Source organism: Nuphar pumila, chromosome 17 (genome assembly GCF_984573655.1).
Source record: "Nuphar pumila chromosome 17, dmNupPumi1.hap1.1, whole genome shotgun sequence".
NCBI classification, from domain to species: Eukaryota; Viridiplantae; Streptophyta; class Magnoliopsida; order Nymphaeales; family Nymphaeaceae; genus Nuphar; species Nuphar pumila.
The window spans coordinates 32,711,987-32,733,252 of NC_143265.1; the positions used below are offsets into that span (position 1 = coordinate 32,711,987).

The window sequence follows — 21,266 nt, forward strand, 5'->3', positions numbered from 1 at the left end:
GATAAATCAATCACTATAGGTGAAGGTTTCTTCTTGGTGGGGTAATCCAAAACTAGTTGGCTATCGTAAAAGTCCCTGTCTCTCAAAGTTGAAGAATGAGATCAGGAATTTGAACGTGATCTAGTACGTTGAAGCTGATGGCAGTCGTGCCTGTCGACTAGCAAGGAGATCTTAATTCCATTCCACAATAAAGGTTTGGTTTGGAATGCAAGGGGCTTAAACTCCAAGGAAAAATAATATTTCCTTGAAAATTGGAGAAAATATCAAAATTTTAACGTCCTTGCATTTGCAAAATTCAAGCTTGAATCTATGGATGTAAACATCTTCAACATAATTTGAAGAGATTGCCAATTCTGTTTTAAGCCCTCAGCGGGAGCTGTGGGGGCGGGGGGCGGGGGGCAGGGTGTGCAGGCATTCTCATTTGTTGGAGGGCTGGAGTGGTCAGGTAGTTGGTGAAGGTTGTGGACTTTTTCTTATCCATTTTGTTTTCCTGCTCCTCATTGGTGGACCCTCTTAATTATGTTGACTGTGGTGTATGGGCCGATCACGGGCCAGAGGAAAAAGCACCTGTGGACGGAGCTGGACAATATTGGTCTTCTTCAGCAAAAGTATTGGTGTGTGGTGGGGGGTTTTAATGGCAATAGATCATTGACCAAATGCAAAGGTGGAGGCTTTATGACATTCCTGCAAGGGGTTTGCTTTTCTCTTGGTCTAATAATCGGCAAGTTCCATGTCTAAGGAACTTGGACCATTCTTTGGCTTCATTGGATTTGATTGAAGCGTATCATGACTTAACTGCTTTTGTTTGTCCTTGGGTTGGATCCGATCATGGTGCGATGGGGCTTGAATTTGGTTGAGCTTTGAAATCAATCAAGAAATTCATATTTGAAGATTGGTGGTTATCTATTCCAAATTCTCTCGATGGGATTGCTGAATGATGATGGTCTTGACCTGTCCAAGGTTATTGGGTGGCTTTTCATCTACCATCCAAATTAAAGCTATTGTGGGGTCATATTAAAAGATGGATCAAGGAAATCAAGGGTTCTAAGTTTCAAGAGATTCATGAATGGGGAAGGGCAGTTGTTAGAGATTCAAACTTGGGTTGATTCGTTATCTCCTGATGACCTCGATAGGGAGAGGAGCATGTGGACTTGTGGAACAAGCTCCCATCGCTCTTTGAACTCAGTCATAGCATTCAAACATGGTGATATCGAAAAGAGGTTGGCCTCAAAGGTCCCGCATCACTTGGCTCAAATGTGGAGAGTTCAATACAAATTTTTTCCATATGAGAGCATCGCATTGGAGCGGGTTAATAGGGTTGGTGTGTTGAAAATTGGCCAGCAAATGTTTGAAGGAGCGTATCATTTTTGTGGCTTTAAACTACTACAAGTCTTTTTTTGGACGGGGGCTCTTTTAAAAATCTTCCCCTTTGATGTATCTAGTTGGAACAAGCTATCTCACTTGTAGGACCCTCCTCTCTTTGGATGATATCAAGGAGGCCATGTGGTGTCTTCCCTCAGGTCAGGCCCTTGGCCCTAACGATTACCCTTGGCACTTTTTCAAATGCTTTTGAAATGTTTATAAGCATGATCTAATGGATGTGGTGACGGAATTCATGTTAATGGGGTGTTATTAAAATAATTAAATAAATATGAATTCCTGCTTATTCCTAAGGATTTATATGCTGAGGATATTTCTAGATTCTGCCCTCTCTCTCTCTCTGCTTAATGACATTTATATGATTTTGGCAAAGCTTCTTTCAATGAGATTATGACCAAAGGGTGCTACCTTTGGTCATATTCTCTTTCCAAACGGCTTTTCTTAAAGGAGTTACTTTACATGATAGGGTTCTTCACAAATGAGGTGGTTCTTTCTTTTGGAAGTTTCAGGAACTCCTTTCTTTGTCCTCAAGTTAAATATTTATAAAGCTTTTGATACGGTGAGATGGTCTTTCTTGAAGAAATGCTTGCATGACATGGCCTTTGATGATCACTTCATAAATTGGATTATGGAGTTGATTTCTTCAGCGGAAATTTCTGTATATTAATGGGGAGAGGAGAATTCTTTTGTAAGCAAAAGGGTTTGCATCAAGTCTGCCCTCTATCCCCTATTCTCTTCAATATCATTGGGGAAGCATTAAATTCAATTTTTAGGAAAGCCCTTGCTGAAGGTTTTATCCAGCAGTTTCATCTCCCAACTCTAGACAATTTCTATATACTTAAATAAGCAGATGATATTTTGATATTTGGCTATGCAAATCCAAAGTAAATGGCTAGAATTTGAACCCTTCTTCAAGCTTTTGAAGTTGTCTTGGGGCTGAAGATTAGTGAAGAAAAGTGTATGCTGGTCGTATTTCTCTCTCCTCTTCATGACAAGGTTTTTGCAGAAAATTTGTTTGGTTGTACGACCTCGCCACTTCCATTAGATCATTCGGGGTCGTGCATTCCAATAGATCAGGTATTCACTTGAAGAGAAGATTCAATCTTGTGTTCAATCTTGGGAGGGGGCATTTCTATCAAAGTCGATTCATGTGATCCTTATTCATCATGTTTTAAACATGCCATTGCATATGATGGCCTTATTTCACTTGCCCAATAAGGTAGAGAATGGATTAAACAAAATTCTCAGGGGCTTTTTGTGGAACGGATCAGGTCCCTCCAAGTCCCTAATTGGAAATCTATCACATCTTTGAATAGAGGAGGTCTTGGAGTTCGGTGACTCTCCAACCTGAATTTAGGTCTTTTATGCAAATGGTGGTGGCATTTAGCAACAGAAATCTCGCCCTTGGCCAGCTTCGTAAAGGCAAAATACCGGATCTTCGGTCTATTTCCTCTTGGTCTAGGAACCCTTCTTTGAAGAAAGCGTCACAGGTATGGAAGGTGATTGTCAAAGCTCATAGGGTGAAATCTCTTGGGCCCTTACAACGGATGGCAGATTTTCAGTAGCGTTATTTTATGTGGGCAGCTTGGTGGCAGGTATTGTTTGGTTGCCAAAGGATGTTCTTTGGATCAAAGGCCCATCGCTTAGGGCTTCTTTCTCTGCTTGGACGTTGTTGGAGGTAAAGATCAACACTCAAGACATTTCAAAAAAGGGGTTTCAACTCGGCCAATCGTTGCTACTTATGCAAGGGGGATTTGGAGTCAGCAGACCATATGCTTTGGTTCTGCCTGGTGTTCTAATCTATTTTTTGTTCTTCATGGCTGGACATATTACAGCCCTAAGGTCAAGCCAAAGATCACAAGCACTAGTCAGCCGACCTAGTTTGGGTGGGTCAACTAAGAGAGTTTAGCCTAGGCGGATTCAGTGGAACTTGGGCAGAAAATTAGTGTTTTGTAATGGGTATATGAGTTATTTGGTATGAGCTGAGGTGGCTGGGTTAGTTAGCTGAGGTGTCTAGTTGGTTAGTTAGCTTTGGGTATGTAAATACTCGAGCTCTCTCATTTTGTAATAAACTTTTGGATGTAATCTTCTTTGATATCTTAATGAGAATTGGTCTCTAAGCCACATTGGTTAGAGAATCGACTCTAACTTTTTTTTGTTAGAGATTCCCATCATACTAATTCCCTCACAACCGCCTAACCATCCCAGCTTCCCTCTCCCTTATCCTTTCCTCTTTCAAAGTCACCCTCATTCTCTCTCCGTAGCTTTTTTCCCTACACTAGCCGACCCCTTCACTCTTCCCTCTCCTTTATCTTCCTTGTCCTTCTACCATAGATACAACTCTCTTGAGTTCGCCTTCCTTACAAGATCAAGAACTTGGTCACTCTACCTCCAAACGGAATCCCAACACCAAAATTCGACCTCCAACACTTCAGATACCAAATTACATCCAACAACAGAAAGAAGCAATAACAGTAGAAATTTCAATCAAACTTCACAATTAAGGCGATATAGATCAAGAACTTGAAAATTCTAATGAGGCTTGGATTAAACCTTATTGAATCAATATCCAACTCAATTCTCAACCAAATCTCACTCAAGTAATTCTCAAAAAATTGTCTGGGAACTCCAACGTGGTGCTATTGTAGGCACACATGAGTTCAACCAAATGGCACCCAATTCTTCAAGAATTCTCAAACTCAACAATTCTTAGCATCAAACGACATATGGATCGAAATCCTTCAAGAACTAGAGAAATCTTCAAGAAAATCACACAAGCTACCTTCACTACACCAAGATGGCCATGCACACAGCGGAGAATCAAGATTCGGCCCAAGAATGTGGAGAATCTTATTCTACTCCAATATACTCACAATACACTATTCTTAAGCATATGTACGACCCAAAACAAGTTGATTATCAAATCTCATAGAATTTCTTCAAAAATCATCCAATGGTCTTCTTCTTGGAACTCAATAGTGGAGTGAAGACTCTCATTAGAGCTCAACAGGAATGATAATCTTCTTCAAGAAACACCTCTCAAGATGAGTTATAACTGTAGCTTACATATTTTCAGCCCTTACCAAATGATCTACACATGAACTAAGGTGCAACACCTTATTCTTCACATGTTCTTTGAATTGGAATGGCGATTTCTCCAAACTTCAATGAGTAGAGCTCCTCTAGCGGAGTAGAGATCCTTAAGCTTTCTTGATGGTGATTTGGAATGAACCAATTCTTTGGGTATATAACTCTGATACCAATTTGTTAGGAACATCAAGAGATTTCGAGCGCTGGTGAAAGCACAAGTAAGATGAAGGAGAGGGAAGAGGGAAAGGGTCAACTAGTGTATAGGAAAAGCTAGGAAGAGAGGCAGTGGGAGGCGACTTTGGAAGAGAGAGAAGGATAAGGGAGAGGGAAGCTGGGATGGTTAGGGGGTTGTGAGGGAGTTAGGATGAGGAGATCTCTAACCAAAGAAATTATAGCCAATTCTTTAGCCAATCTAGTTTAGAAACCAATTCTCATTAAGAGACCAAAAAAGATTACATCCAAAAACTTATTATTCATGGACCCAAATCTAACTAACCAACTTGCCACCTCAGCCCACACCAAATGATCCTTATACCCATTACAAAGCATTAATTATCAGTCCAAGTTCCCTTGAACTCGCCTAAGCTAAACTCTTTTAATTAGTTGACCACCCAAACTAATCCAACTGACTAGTGTTTGTGGTCTTCGGCTTGAACTTGGGGTTGTATAAGGACATTAAATTGAAAGTCAGCCCTAATGTATGCTTCAGGAAACTAATCATTGGCCCTACTTTTGTCAAATTTTCTTATAAATGGAGGCATGTTTGGACTTGGTGATTTATCTCGGCCTAGTGGCATGTTGGGAGGAGAGAAATAACAGATTATTTAGGGGCCATAGCAAATTTACCTCATCAATTCTAGTGGCTGTTTAATCAGACATGTTCCTCACAGCCAAGGTGAATTTGCGGGAGTTGATCTTACTTGGATGGGCAAGAGATAACTTGGACCTTTTATGACTTGTCAAGCATCCAAATGTTGATCATTTTCTGCTATTCTCTTTGATGTACATCTTTGCTATCTTGACGAATCCTCTCATCATTTAAGCCTTTAATTTCTGTTCAATAAAATGTCTTGTTTCCTTAAAAAAAAATGATCAAACTATGTGTAGTTGTGTTGTGATGAAAAATGACACAAAGGCCATAGGTGTAAAGAAAAACATTTATGTCTGATGGAACACATGGTAGTGAAAGCTGAATAAAAGTAATGGGAGGGCACCAACCTGAGCTCCATGTGTCTGGTAGGAGCAGCTACTGCACGTCAGCTTGTGTTGGGACCTTGCAGGTTCAAAACCCAATGGTATAGTTGTGTAACTGGTAAGGATCGGCCTAACCCCAGCTTGCCTTTCAAAAAAAAAAAGTAATGGGAGGGTATCGATGATTTAGAATCAACCTTAGAATAATGCTAGAAATAAGATGGTAGGAACGATAGGCTTATTAAGAATATGTTATTGTCATAGGCAAATTATGGAACATTGATTTGGATGGGTATGGATAGGCGACATGAAGATAGACAGATTATAGCGCTAAAATTTAGGGATGGTTTATAGTATCTGTCAATTTTGACATGATGTGATAATATTTTCTCTTATATAATAAAAAACTTTATTATAAGAGGTATGGCACTCTAAGTGAAAGAATAACATTGACAAGTATTGAAAAACTAATCCTCTCTCTCTCCCTATGTACGTTAGTGTCCAGACACTATATATATATATATATATATATATATATATATATATATATATATATATATATATATATATATATATATATATATATATATATATATAATTTTTTTTTAAATTGTGGAGGCCCGAAACCTTGCTGGCCTCCCCCTGGTTCCACCCTTGGTTCAAGTTTGAGTTTGGCATGAGGCAAGCTTAGGTTCAAGCAATTGAGCACCTAGTAAGCCAAGATAAGCTAAGCTTGAATAAGGTAAGTTCGAATAATTTGTCTCTTGATCAATTTACAAGTTAAGATCTATGACCATATTATGTTAAACTTCATTCATTTTATCCATATGCCCCCAAGTACTTGTAATTCTGATCCTTTTGCTAGAACCTAGGGGTCTTTTTGTGGTCGCTAACAAGTCATTTTGGGGGGGTTTTCTACTTCTCACTGCAACTTTATCCACATCTTTGCATGTCTGGTGCCGAATCTTTGTTTATTTCTTCAATAATAGAGTTGGCTATCTCTTTGGCATCAATTGTAGAAATTCGTGAACGTTGGACGAGTGGAAAGACAAAGAGCAGCTTGTCTGGCCTAAGTGACTTCAATGGGTAACCCAAGTCATAAATGTTATCTTTGTTTTGTCATTTGTTTGTCACAAAGTTATTTAGCATCATGATTTGATTGTCTCATCAGTAACATTTATATTTCATTCAATAATTTAGGTTGTCCCATTTGACAAAGTTCTACAAGTTGATTCTATAACAAGATTTATTTTGAAAAAAAAATTGTAAACCTTTTGTTGATTTTATTTAACTTGAGTTGTTTATAACGTGTGGATCATTGTCATAGTCTTTGCAAGAAGTGCCATTTTGAGTCAATCTTTTAAAAATATGTTTGTTTTTCTTTGTTTACCTTACAAGTGTCCTTTCTGGGCTTTTGGGAAAGTCGGGCCGATTGGGTGCCCATCTAGACGCTGCACCCTTTCTCATTATCATCTGTCTTACTGCATTTTGTCTTGAGACTGATGGTTGTTCGTTGGCAAGACCAATCACCTTGAATGACTACTCATTATGTCGGAGAGACCCTCTTGAGAGACAAGGTTCTTGCCTTGTCTTGAGACCGATGGTTGGTCATCGGCAAGTCTCTCCTGCCTTGAACGACTAATCACTAGGGAGTGAGGAACATTTAGTAATGCATTTTGTCAACATAATCATTTTTTATCAAAGTTGTTAATATTGATTTTAAGCAAGCTAAGGTCAAGAATCCTTCACATTGTTCTCTCAAAAAGTTGATTTTTCATGAGTCATAAAATTCATTTTAATAACTTGCTTCATAATCACCTTGATCAAAATAAGTCAAATCAAAATATTTCATCATGCATCATCATGTCATGTCATGAATTTGTCTGCATGTTATTAACCACTTTTATTGCAGCTAATATAGTTCTCAATAACACAATTATGCCATTAGGTAAGCCTACCCAGTTCTATCTTATGATAATCTTGTAGATAGATAGACATTAGGTCCATAGGTTGTCCTATAGATTAATGAAATAATTTGATACCATTTGTCGAGTGCATTAACTATCTTTATCTCCAAGAATGTCTGGACCAAAAGTATCGTTGTCTTATCTTGATGTCTTTGTCCCCAAAAGCGTGTCTTTGACCTTATCTCTTCAAGAAGTCTTTGTCTTTTGAAAAACTTGTCAGTCATCTATCTGTACAACCTTATGTGACAAGGCACTTGTTTCATTTTTTATCTGACATCATTCAACAAAGACTTCGAACTGAGTTCAAAGAAAAGCTCTTATGTAAAACAAGGTACTAGCTTAGTCTTTAATCCAACCTTGTTTGGCCAGACCTCTCTGCCTACATGGACAAACATAATAAAGAGACCCTCATGCTGAGCTATGTACATGCCTTTAGCTATAGCCTGCACTGTCAGTCATTAATGTCTTTGTCTTTTCACAAGATTTTTTTAGAAAGTCTGTTGAGTCAATCTTTTTACCTTTCAAAATTATTGCATTTACTTCTTTGTTATTGATCAAGATTCGCATACTCGAAAACAAAGAGGGTTAATCTTTTTGCCTTTCAAAATTGTTGCATCTACTTTTTTGTTATTGATCGAGATTTGCACACTCAAAAACAAAGAGGGGCATCTGTAGACACCCCAATTTTGATCGAGTCATTTCACATTAGGAGTCACATGCCAAAATCCAGTGTTTTCGGTCTATTTTAAAGTTCTTATACATTTAACTTTATTTTCGGCCTCTAAAATGACATCCTTAAGATTTTTGTCCAAAATATCAATTAAACTACAAGATCATAGCTTTCAAATAAGCCAAAAATCAGGTTAATCTGACATTGAAGTAAAAAAATATGACCAAAACAAGGTAACTTGTTTAGTAAAAATCTTGTTTTCTGGTAGGGCCTCCTTTGAGTAAATTTTTTACCACCAAAAAAATATAATTTTATTTTTTAATTTAAAATATGAATTAAATTTGAGGATGTTAGTTTTCCAATGCACCAACTCGTGCCTCTATCTGACATTCGGATATGAAGTTATGGCTTAAACAAGTTAATTTGTTGGGCATGTTTGAGCTTGTTTCCTAATTAGGAATCAGTTAACGACAAATGGATTGTCGTTAGCAGTTTTGAAAGTGTTGCTAACAGTCTTTTTGATGTGTCGTTAGGAGGGTCAAAAAATGATGAATTGTTATTAGTAAATCCCAATATGTCATTTTCATTTTGGAGTGTCATTAGCACTTATATAGTATTGTTAGCATCATGTGTCGTTAGAATCTTGTATTGTTAGCATCATATGTTGTTAATGACTCATTTGGAGATAAGCTTCTTAGAAATCTATCTCTATCTCACAAATTTGTGAGATAGAATTCAATGAATCTACCATATTCCTAAGAACCCAAGACACTATCTAACCTATCCTTTCCCAAGATCCTTGGAAAGAAAACCCTTGGCCAATTAGAAAAAGACATTCTAGACTTCGACCAATTAGATCCTGCCAGCTCACCTTTGGACGAATCTAGATCCTCAAATCTCAGATCTATGGGATTAGGTTTCAAATATGCCAGAAAATCTATAAACAGAGGTTCGGTCTCCCCATTCCAACAGCTAGAATTCAAGATCTAGAAGCGCCTATGCTTTATCAAAATCCCTACCCTTCTAGACCTAATACCCTAGCCTAACTAAACCTACTTAGTCTAGCCTAGGATTCAGATCCCATATCTCGTCCACATTTGGAGTTCGCACCTAGTCAGAGTGTTGCCCGAGTTTCACCGCACTTTCCATTGTCATAGGAAAGGGCTTCCTAACATCGAAGTGCATTTTTTTATGCTTATTTTGTTAATTTTATTTATTTTATAAGTATAGATTTCCTAACCTTCATATATTGTTCGTGTTTCTTGCTTTTCTCGAGCCTTGGTGGTGGCTTAAACCATCAAGCTCGCTTTTTTTTCTATGACCTATATACAAGCTTTTAGCACTCACAAGTTGAAGCACGCATTGAAGATTTTGAGCTCCTGATGCGGTTGATTCCTGCTCGACAGATGAGGAAAGGTGTGCAACTTGAAGTGCAAACATCACAACTCACTCAAATCTCAAGTTCGGATGCAGTTTTTTATCCAAATAAAAATCTCTTTTTTAGAAAAAACCCTCTTTGATTTTTAAAATTTGGGGACCAACAGTTTTCGACTAATCTTTAGTTGAGGAAGCTACCACTGTAGTTGAATTTGAAGTTCAGCCACTTGTGAATGCCATCTTTAGTTCGGATGCTCAAACTTTTGAAAAAAATCTCAAAATCTTTGAAAACATGGCAGAAAAAAGGGCACCAGAAGAGTTTTTACCCTTCTTACCGCTAACGACAATTCCAAAAATGCCCTAATGTCGTTAGCAATCCTTATAGTGTCATTAGGAGTTTCAGAGTATCATCAACATTTGAATGTGGTGTTAGGAGTTTGGATCACAGAGACTTGTTTCCTGAAGTCAGTATCGTCATTAGTAGTTCATGGATTGTCATTAGAAGTTCACTGCATCTGAGACCTCTAGGACCTCCCAAAAGCTCCTAGAGGCCAGTTTTTAGGTGTTTATACTATTTTTTTCTAGTATTACATGCATTAATTCATAAATTGCATGGAAAAAGCCAAAAAAAATATTCATTCATTTAAGAAAAAGAGTTCTTATATTTACATAAGTGTTCATTCACTAAAGAAACCCCTAAAGGAGATATGAAAAATCAAAATATGGGCAGACATCTTCCCACCGGTTGAAGTAATCTTGGATACCAATTATCATGACCTTTTTCTTTGTGTCTTCCTGACTCACACGGATAGGGAGATTGACGGGTTGTTTGGGTCATGCAGCATGTCGCTTACCTTAGGCAAGGAGCTACATAAGCCTAGCAGAAGCGAGTTTAGAGTCGTGCATATCCCATGTATGCTTAGCACAACAAAATGTTGGAAACGACAGAGTCAAATAGGTCGATAGAGCGGGGCAATGCCAATTGTCAGTGTGAAGCGAGTTCAAGTCGATGAGAGACAGGTGTATCACCTTCCTGTGATGAGCGCACGAGCAGTCAAGGGTCGATATAACCAGCTACGCCTCCGAATAAGCATTATAGACATTAGAGTGAGGATTGAGTTTAAGAGACGCACCAAACGAAGTTAAATAAAAGAAGCGGTATGGTCCCATAAAGAAGAAACCAGCCTCAATCTAGAATCTCATTTGACATTGTCAATGATAACCTCCCACAGTTTGTTCTCAGCCATCTTGTTGTTTATGGTCCCCTAGATCTATGAGAAATGACAAAAACACTTGTCAAGATGATACGAAACCTTGTAGAAGGGACCAACCAACCAACAAACTCGCTAAGGATATGGCTTGGTGAACTTGAGCCTCCTGTATGAATGAACAAGCATGAACTGGTACATCTTCAAAGATTGCCAGAACTGATGAACTTGGGCTTCTTATATGTATGAACAAGCACGAATTGGAAATCTTTGAGGATGTACAAGTTCATGCTTGTTCATACATATAGGAAGCCCAAGTTCACCAAGCCATATACCGCCCACAGTTCATCGTCGAAGTCATTGTATCGCATTTGAAGGCATTTCATAGGAACTACTCGTTCTAGCCACATATTTGGATTGTGCTCGTAAAACCAGATCTCAAGAAGGATATTTTTTCCAACAAAGCACTTGCCCCTTCAATAAGAGAAAGTGCTCATGTCCCAGTAGAGACAGGAAAAGATTGCCATGCCTAGAAAAATGTGCTTCTCAAGATTAAACCAGTGCTTTAGGAGGTGCACGTGATGGAAATACATGACAATGTGTGTCTCCCCTAGGACAATGAGGGCTATAATGTAAATAGTGAAGCAGCCTCTGAGTCATGTCCTAAACTGGTCAGACAAATTATGACTGCTTGTGATGTTCCAGTAAGCTTCGCACAAAGCCTTCAAAGTTAAGCAGGGAACCTTGTGATGAGTTGTCCTCGCTCATTAAGCACCATCGGTCAGGTTAAGCAAAGCAGTCAGTTCATCATTGGGCTTGGTGTTTAGAAGAAATTGGTTTTGAACCGACTCACCCTGTGGAGGAGAATAAAGCCCTAGAATTTTGATACTCATCTAGAGTGATGGTCAAATTCCCCATGGGAAGTCAAAAGGTGTTGGTATAAAGGTGAGCAACTCGATGTAAATGGAAATCACAAAGGCGAGCAACTCGATGTAAATGGTACTCTGACAAATATTCCTGATATATGGGAATGAATTCAGTAGCTCATAGATTCAATACTTCAACAAATATTCTTGATGCTAAGATCCTCTAGTTTAATTGATCATTTGGACAAAAATATTTAGTATGTCGTTTTAGAGGCTAAAATTGACTGCTAACGTAGAATGACTCGGTCAAAATTTGGGTGTCTATAGATGCCCTCTTTGTTGTCAACTGTGTGAAGCTCAGTCAATAATAAAGAAGTGGACATATCGGATTTTAAAAGAGCAGAGATTGACTCTGATAAAGTATTTTTGAATTTTTTTTGCAAAAGATAAAGACATAGATGACTGACGGTGTTGGATGACAAGTAAAGGCGTGTACATAGCTCAACACGAGAGGCTCTCTATGATGCTTGTCTATATAAGCAGAGAGGTCTTGCCAAACGAGATTGAACCAAAGATTAAGCCAATACCTTGTTTCATATGAGGGCTTTCCCTTGAAGTCAATAATTGTGAGTGAGATGTTTTTGATAAGTGAGATTAAGCAAAAGAGGAAACAAGTGTCTTGTCATTTGAGATCACACAAAAGGTGGCTAATATGTTTGCAAAAGGCAAATACTTGTTTTTGAATGATAAAGACATAGACGAGATTTTGGGCAAAAAACATCGAAAAAATGCTAAACATGTGGAATGCTTTTTTTAAAATTCACACATGCTTTTGGGGAGAGGTAGACATGAATGGTTTACCCACTCATCTATGGGTATTAGATTGCTCCATCAATCTGTGGGACATTCTATGAACCTAATTTTTGTCTATCTACATGATGGTTTCAAGATAGGACTGAGTAGGCTTTTCTTGATGGGACAAAGGATAATTGGGTTTCTAAGAACTATGTCAGCTGCAAGAAAACTTGTCAGTAACATGCAAAAAAATACATATGACAAGACATGTTGATGCATGATAAAATGTTCTGATTTGACCCATCTTGATCAAGGTAATCATGAAGTAAGTTACTAAGACAATTTTTTTGATGCATGAAAGTTCAACTTTTTTAGAAGAACAATACAGAAAATACTTGACCTTAGCTTGCTTGAAGTTTATATTGTTATCTTTGACGAAAATTGATTATGTTGACAAAATGCATTTTTAGGTGTTTCTCACTTCCTGACTTAATAATCAACCGTACAAGGCGGGAGGGTCTTGCCAACGACCAACCATCGGTCTTAAAACAAAGCAAAAACCTTGTGTCACACAAGGGTCTCCTCGGTTGGATGAATGGTCATTAAAGATGGGAGATCTTGCCGACGACCAACCATCGATCTCAAGACAAAACAAGTAAGACAAAATACACTATAACAAACAATTTTTTTTTTTAAGATTGGCTCAAAGTGACACTTCTTGCAAAGTTGTGACAATGATCTATGCATTATGAAAAACCTAATTTAGATAAAATCGATAAAAGATTGCAAAAAAAATTTGTCAAAATAAATCTTGTTGTATGATCAACTTATAGACCTTTATGAATCAAATGAGATAACTTAAATAATTAACTGCAATATGAATGTTATTGATGAGACAGTCAAATCATGATGGTAAAGAACGTCATGACAAGACAAATATGACATTTGTGATTGAAAATGGTGCATGACATAATGCTAAGTGTCACTTATGAAATGCAATGTAAATGATGACTTAGGTCTAAAAATTATACTTTATTTTTTTTCAAAAATAAGATAATGCCCCTTGTTAAATAATTTCAAAACAAGTTTTAAGAATGAAAGTTTTCATCACCTGAGTGGGTCCTTGCCAAGAAAAGTGTTGCAAACATGAGAAGAGAGTGCATAAGTGAGTGTGTTGAACTTGCATTATTTATCATCAATTTGATTCTTTGCCAATGTTGATCTGATTTCACGTTCTAGTTTTTGCCCCTAATTGAAGTAGTCATAAAATAAACATGCTCACTCTTTTTCACTAGGATAATTTCTATGTTTAACCTTTAAATTTTAAATTAAAAATGCATGTATAAGTTCATGTTTCAATATCTGCCAATCTAATCTCACAAAGATTGTGACTCTCAAAACTTCTAAACAAGCAAGATTCCTTGGTCATGACTTTTTTTATGCATTTTAACTTCTTGACTCCAAAGTTTGCATTAAATTTATTCATATTGAATATTTCTAAATGGCCAATTATTTTTTAAAGACTTTGAAAGAAACAAATAGGACATGGGTCATTGGACTTCTAATAATGGAGATAAATGGTAATAACAATGGTAAGAGATGAAAATGGTAATAACAAGAGTAAGAGATTAAATAGACTCTTTGTTGAGTTGAATGAATCAAAGTATTTCATCACATCAACATATTCAAGGTCTTCTTCTTTAATATAATTCTTAAACACCTTTTTTTCCTCTAGAATGGGTGCGCCAAGGGTTAACTCAAGTACAACTGAACCTTCTTTTTATGGAGTCTTAGTAGGATCATCCTCTTCTTGAGCCTTTGCAAAACCTTCTTCTTATGAAGTCTTATAAGGACATCCTTATTTTGAAGTCGTGACAAAACATGTCTCTTTCTCCTTTATAACGACAACCTCAGTGGATGACTCAAGCACAATCACTTTTTTCAAAACTTGGCTAGAAGTTTTTCTTTCTTTCTCCTTGACTTAAGTTTCACATTTATGGGCTTAAGGGTAGGTAGGCTGTGGTGATTCTGAGTTGTGAGACTCTTTTTTTTATCAACAAAGTCAACATAGGCTTTGAGAATTATGACAAAATTTCTCAATACTGATTTAACTTTGATAGTCATGTGGAGTTTCTCATTCTGAATGTGACTTGGTTCCTCTTGAGTTTATTTTTCAAGATCAGTTCATCTTTTTCAATGTGGTCTTGAATTATGTGCCTAAGGGAAATGTACTCTTGAATGTCATGACCCAAAGTCTGATGATATATGCAAAACTTTATTGTATCCTTTCCTTTTATCTTGGGAGGATTTGACACTTTGGGCAAATCAAAATCCTCATTTTGCAGCAAAATATCTAAGACTTGAGATCAAGTCTTCTAGATCTCAATAAACTCTCTCATTAGGCTATCTGTGATTTTTGGCTTGCTCTTAGTTTTGCTTAGGAGACAGACTTTTTCTTTGCTATTCGAGGAGTAGTCATTACTAATCTGACTCTTTGGTGATAGGTTGATTGAAGTTGTTTATAATGATAGTGAGTACATGAAACTCACATTATCGAGTATGCCATGTGATGATACACTGATCTTTACCTATTTATGAATTCCTAAACATCCTCATCCTTCTTCTGCCTAAGATCATAGAGTTGGGTGATCATTGGTAGAGCATATATTTTGAATAAAAATCACTTAGTGAACAAGTTCATGAGGGTGTAGAATTGTTTTGTCTGATGAATATCTAGGGTAGAGAACTAAGACAAAGCCTTTCCCTCAAGGCTCCTTAGGATCCACTAAATCAGGATGTGGATACTTTTCAAACAATCTGAGCAGGTGTCTAGGAACAGAGTGACTTGAGTCTCAGGATTTTATGTCCCATTAAACTTGACAAACTTTTGAGAGGTGAGACCCAAAGGTTCATTGTCTCACTACAAGAAAAGCGTCAATTAGCGACAGAAATTTGCGACGAAAATAATCCGTCGTAATTTTGGGACGGATTAGCGAGAGAAAATGAGTTGTCCCTAAAATTTGATTTAGTTGCGAAATTCGCGACGAAACGATTTTGTCGCCAAATCCATTACTAATTAGCAATGGATTAGCGACAGAATTACATCTATCTCAAACTATGTCACAACTTAGCGACATATTAGCGATGACTTTTTCTCGTCGCTACTCTGTCGCTAATTAGCAACGGTGTTTATGACAGAATGTTTTCGTCGCGAATCTGTCGCGCTGTAGCATCGGTGTTGGCGACAGCATTGTTCCATCGTGAATCCATCGCTAAGTTTCGATGTAAAATGCCCATCTAGGGCACAAAATTAACTATGCTCTCTCTCTCTCTCTCTCTCTCTCTCTCTCTCTCTCTCTCTCTCACTTGCGCTGCTCGCCCCGGCCACTTATCGCTCTCTGGCAACCGCCCCGGCCACCTCCTCCTCCCTGTGTCTGGCAGACACCACGATGACCCCGAGAACCCCCCCTCTCTGTGTCTCCTCTCGTTTCTCTAGTGGCCACCGATGACTACACCGATGATCTCCCCGTCGTTGTCCCTCTCTGACCTTGCTCTCCAGGAGCCTTCCTCAATCGATGACCTCTTTTCCCCTGCAACACCTCCCTCGAACCCTCCTGGTTGCCGTCGTCATAACCCCGAGCCCCATCTGACTGCAATCGTCGTCCAACGAGCATCACCACGCCTCTCATTCTGTTCCTCTCCTCAAGTAACTCCTTCCCCCTTTTTTCTTCGGCCTTCTTCTCCTTCGTCTTCTTCGACCTTCTTCCTCCGATAGGCGACAAGGTTGCCGCCTGCATTGGGTCAAATGGCTCGCAAGGGCCAAGCCCCTGCTGCCCCCTCTCTTTTTTGTTGGCAGGGGTCTCAGCCCCTGCCTCTGTTTTCTTCGTCCGACTTGGGGAAGGGCTCCCGAGGGGCCCTTGTGTTTTGATTGGCAGGGTGGTAGCCCTCCCTGCCTGCCTCTGGTTGGTAGGATGGCGGGGGCAAAGCCCTTACTGCCTCCCCTTCTTTTTCTTGGCATGTGGGCAGGGGTAGAGCCCTGTCACCCCCTTGTCTCCTTTTGTTTTTCCCGGCAGGGGGAGAGACCCCCAGCCTTCAGTTTTGTCTTCTGGCCCCTGCCTTCATGTGTCTTCCGGCAGGGGGCGTAGCTCCCTCTGCTCCTTTTGTTTTTCTCGGCAGGGGGCAAAGCCCCTCCCTATTTTTTTTTTCGACAGGAAGGGGTTGAGCCCCCTCCCTGTCTTACGGGATGCACGGGAGGGGCTCGACCCCCTCCCTTGTTTTTTTTTTTCGCCAAGGAGGGGCCAAGCCTCCTCCCTGTTTTTTTTTTTTTGTCAGGGAGGGGGCTCTGTTTTTGTTTTTGCCATGGAGGGGTCGAGCCCCCTCCCTGTCTTAGGGGATAAGAGGGAGGGGTTGAGCCCCCTCCCTGTTTTTTTTTTTTTGCTAGGGATATTGAGCCCCCTCCCTGTCTTACAAGATGCAAGGGAGGGACTCTGACCCCTCCCTGTTTTCTTTTTCGTCGGGGAGGGGTTGAGACTCCTCCCTTATTGTTTTGTATATTTATGCTTCGCAGGTATGTTACTGAGCTAATTGCGTGATGCTTAGTGCTAAGCATTGCATGAGGCTAAAAATGCAATGCAAAAAGAAATAAGAAAAAATACAAAGGCAAAAACAATGCAAATCGGGTAAATACCCGTGGTGAGTAAGTGATGCAAGCGCATCACATGTTACTTAATTTCTTAGATGCAACACTTTTCTGTTTACACACTCACTTAGTTGTGGATATCCAAGACTGCTTTGATGAAGTTTGGAGATCATGCGGAGCATGATTTTAATGTATGAAAATAGAAGTGTTCTTATTTTTGGAGTTCAGATTCCATGTTAGGCATGATAGTAGTTAGCGGGATATTGGAGGGTGTTTGTTGCAAGTACATGTTTGACATTGTTTTGATATGAATGATTTGATATATGGATGGTGTTGACAGTTTTATTGAATTCACAAGGGCAAGTGTCAGTACAGTGGATTCCACCGGTCGGATCAGATGCCCCTGCACGATGTGTAAGAACAATCAATTTGTAGAACCCCATAGCATTAGAAATCACCTATACAGGAAGAGTTTTGTTAGTGATTATCAGAATTGGATGCTTCATGGTGAAGAATTTTGGAATAATTTTGACGCATGGGTGGATGTGGTGCATGATAATCCATATGTGGATTTGATATTTGATGTCGCAGGACCAGAAATGGGTTCTGCTATGGGACTTAGTGATGTACCAACTGGGGTAGAGGAAGAAGCAACAAACGATGCATCTACTAGATTTTATGACTTACTTAGAGATGTTGATAAGCCATTGTGGAATGATTGCGAGAGTCACACTATCTTGTCTGCAATTCTTCAACTACTGAATTTAAAGTCAGAGTATAATTTGAGCCAATCATGTTTTGATTGTTTGTGCTTTATTGTGAAGAGTATGTTGTCGAAAGATGAGAAATTGTCAAAAAATCTTTATCGTGCGAAGGTTATGGTCAACGCTCTAGGTATGGGGTATCAAAAGATAGATGTTTGTCCAAATCACTGCATGTTGTATTTTAAAGATCAAGAAAATAGCAGATTATATCTGTTATGTGGGCATCCTCGGTTCAAGCTAAAAACAAGGAGAAATGGTAGCATGAGGTTAAAATAAGTGTCATACAAGTCACTCTGCTACTTCCTTCTCATCCCTAGATTGCAACGACTGTATATGTCTTCGAGGACAGCTAAACACATGATATGACATGCAAATAAAGTTCAACATGATGAAGACAATATCACACATTCTGTTGACACAGAAGCTTGAAGGCACTAGGTACAACCTGACTTGACAACAGAGAAGAGGCCAGTTGAGATTGTGGATCACCAGGAGAGGACACTTCGTAGTAGGATGATCCTGTTCATGAAGGTGCGCTGGCAGCATTACAGACTAGACAAGTCAACATGGGAGCATGAGGTGGATATGCATCAATACTACCCACACCTATTGGGTACGTTCTAATTTCGTGAATGAAATCCTTTTAAGGGGATAGGGATGTAATATCGTATATTTTCACACTTAGTCATCTTAAGATTTTTTAAAAATGTGACCAAAGTATAGAGGGAAAATGAGTAGTTTCACGATTTTAGGTCGATGCTTTTGAGTTTGGGCGTGGCCCAGGTCTTACCGATAAAGCTTAAATGAGGCACTTTAAATTCAAGTTATTTTTGAGTGAAATTCAGAAGCGAAATTCAAGTTATATATCATTGGATGTGTTTTGAAATTTTGAGCACAGCGATATTTACTTTTCTGAATTTGGGCTACAGTTGGCCCAAAAATTGTATTTTTCTAAAAAAGGACTGCCTCGACGGTACAGGTCCGAATTTGGATCAGATTGGATCCAATGCATTTGATCCAAATTAATATGGATCTGGACTCTGTTCAAGACCCATATTAATATGGAATTGATTATCCCATGATCCAATTGGGGTTTGGATATGAATTTGGATCTTAGATCTAGATCTAGATCCATAACCCATGCCCAACGAAAATACAACTTTAAAATTAGTTTTTATATTTAAATTGGAGTAAACTAGTGTGAAGAAAACTCTCAGAGGGATAAGGTACCCTCTAGAAGTTTCTAGATATTTAATAATTAATAATTAATTAATTCTAATTTTTTATTTTAAGGGTTATTTAGGACTCTTTGATAGAGTCCTTATATATGCCTAAATAGGCTAAAGAAGGTTTTAAAAAGTATATTTAAGAAAGGAACTTTAAAAAGTCAACTTAAAGAGAATTTCAAAAAATTTGGAAAGTGAGGGTGAGAGTCCCAATAGGGATAACTCTCTCTCTCTCCAGCCCATCTAAAAGGGGCTGGAGAGGGCGGGGAGAGGGGGGGTCACCCCCATTTGAGGCTATATAATGGTAAAAAAAAATATCAACCCTAGAGAAGGAGAGAAACAGGAAGAGAAAAAAAAAGAGAGAGAAAGAGAGGAAAGGAGGGAGAAGAGGAGAAGGAGATAGTTCTTCTCCAAACATCTGATGTTTCCACCATTGATTCCTAGTTGTTTTTATCTACGATTAAGGTACTGGTCTTTCTCTTATTTTTGAATAATAAAAAGAGTATGGATTTGATTTTTATACAAGATTTTAGTGGAAATCCATGGGGAAAGAGTAAATCTGAATATTTACTCTAATATGGGTTTTAGATTTTTCTTTTTGGGGGTTTAATTTAGGAACTTTCTTTGGCAATCACTATACTGAAGGTGCACCCGAAAAATTGTAATAGGCAATTTCAGTCAGTTTGTGACATTCACAAGTCACACCTACCGGATGAGCAGAGCCCTTTGTTGGGTTTCCCTCCTTTGTGGGGCCATCCACTCTTGTGTATAGCTTTTTGACTGACTGTTATTAATTGACAGTCAATGGTATAACAACAAAAAAAAACTATTTGTATTCCCCCCTTTCATCTTAAATGCTATTGTTGTCATCTTTTAAAGAGAGAGAATGGACTGTGCGCGATAATAGCCTTTGCGGGGAAAGCCACTGAGTGTTTTTTCTTTTTAGCAGTCTTGTACGTTTTCAGCAGAGTAAACAACTGTTGTGTGCGGTAATAGCTATTGTGAGCAAAAAGGCAGTAGAGTGTTTTTCTACAGTAGTGTTGTGTGTGCAGCAGCAACAAAGTGCGTACGTGTTGTTTTGCTAGCAAGGAGTGCTTCTTCACTTCCTTTTGGGTTGCTTCGGCTGGTGTGCTCTTCAGAACATTCAATGAGGTCTTTCCTCTTGTTTTTTGATACACCTTTGTGTGTTTGTAAGGCTTATGCCTTTTGATATTTGTAATCTCTTGGTTGATAATAGTGGAAGAAGTTGACCTATCAGTCGCCGTGGATGTACCTCAGTTTGAGGGAACCACATAAATCTTGTCTCCTTTTTTTATTTGTGCTATTATATTTATATTGCTTTAATCGATTTACGCTTGGAGAAAGACATTTTTCTCAACATCTGGTATCAAAGCAAGGTTAATCCAGTTTCGATTCGTTGTATTTTGTATGTGAAAATTATGGAAAGCAACGTTGGGCGTATGATTAGTTTGAATGACACAAATTGGATGACTTAGAAAACAAAAATGGAAGACCTTTTGGTTTGTAAAGATTTGGATGGATCCATAGAGGGTGATAGCGGGAAACAAGAAGAAATGAAAGATGAGTGAAAAAAACTAGACCGAAAAGTTGTCGGTTTCATTCAGCAATGGATTGATGATAGTGTTTTTCATCATGTCTCAACTGAAAATTCAGCACATGGTCTTTGAACCAAACTGGAGAGTCTTTATGATAGGAAGACGACAATGAATAAAGCTTTCTTATTTCGAAAGCTTGTGAATCTCAAATATAAAGAGGGTGCTTTTATTGCAGAACATTTGAATGAGATTAAGAGCATTGTAAATCAGTTGGCTACCATGAAAATTACTTTTGATGATGAGTTGCAAGCTTTGTTACTTCTTAGTTCACTTTCTGAAAGTTGAGAAACCTTGGTGGTCACAGTTAGTAACTCTGCACCTGATGGAATGGTAACAATGAGCCAAGTTACCGGTAGTCTGTTGAATGAAGAAACAAGAAGAAAATCATCAAGTCCTTCTCACTCTGAGGCTCTTGTGATGGAAAATCGAGAGAAAGGAAGAAGTAAGAGTAGGGCTTCGCACAATCATGACAAATCT

At 38.5% G+C, this 21,266-nt stretch overlaps 1 protein-coding gene across 1 annotated transcript in view; it reads left to right on the forward strand.

Moving 5' to 3' along the window:
- The window catches only part of LOC149811869 (uncharacterized), a 29,259-nt gene extending 16,131 nt beyond the window's left edge, over positions 1-13,128 (forward strand). The window contains exon 3 of the mRNA XM_089992831.1: positions 13,015-13,128. The gene's annotated coding sequence lies outside the window, so the exon portion shown is untranslated. The remainder of the gene's footprint in view (positions 1-13,014) is intronic.
- Positions 13,129-21,266: the final 8,138 nt, after the last annotated feature.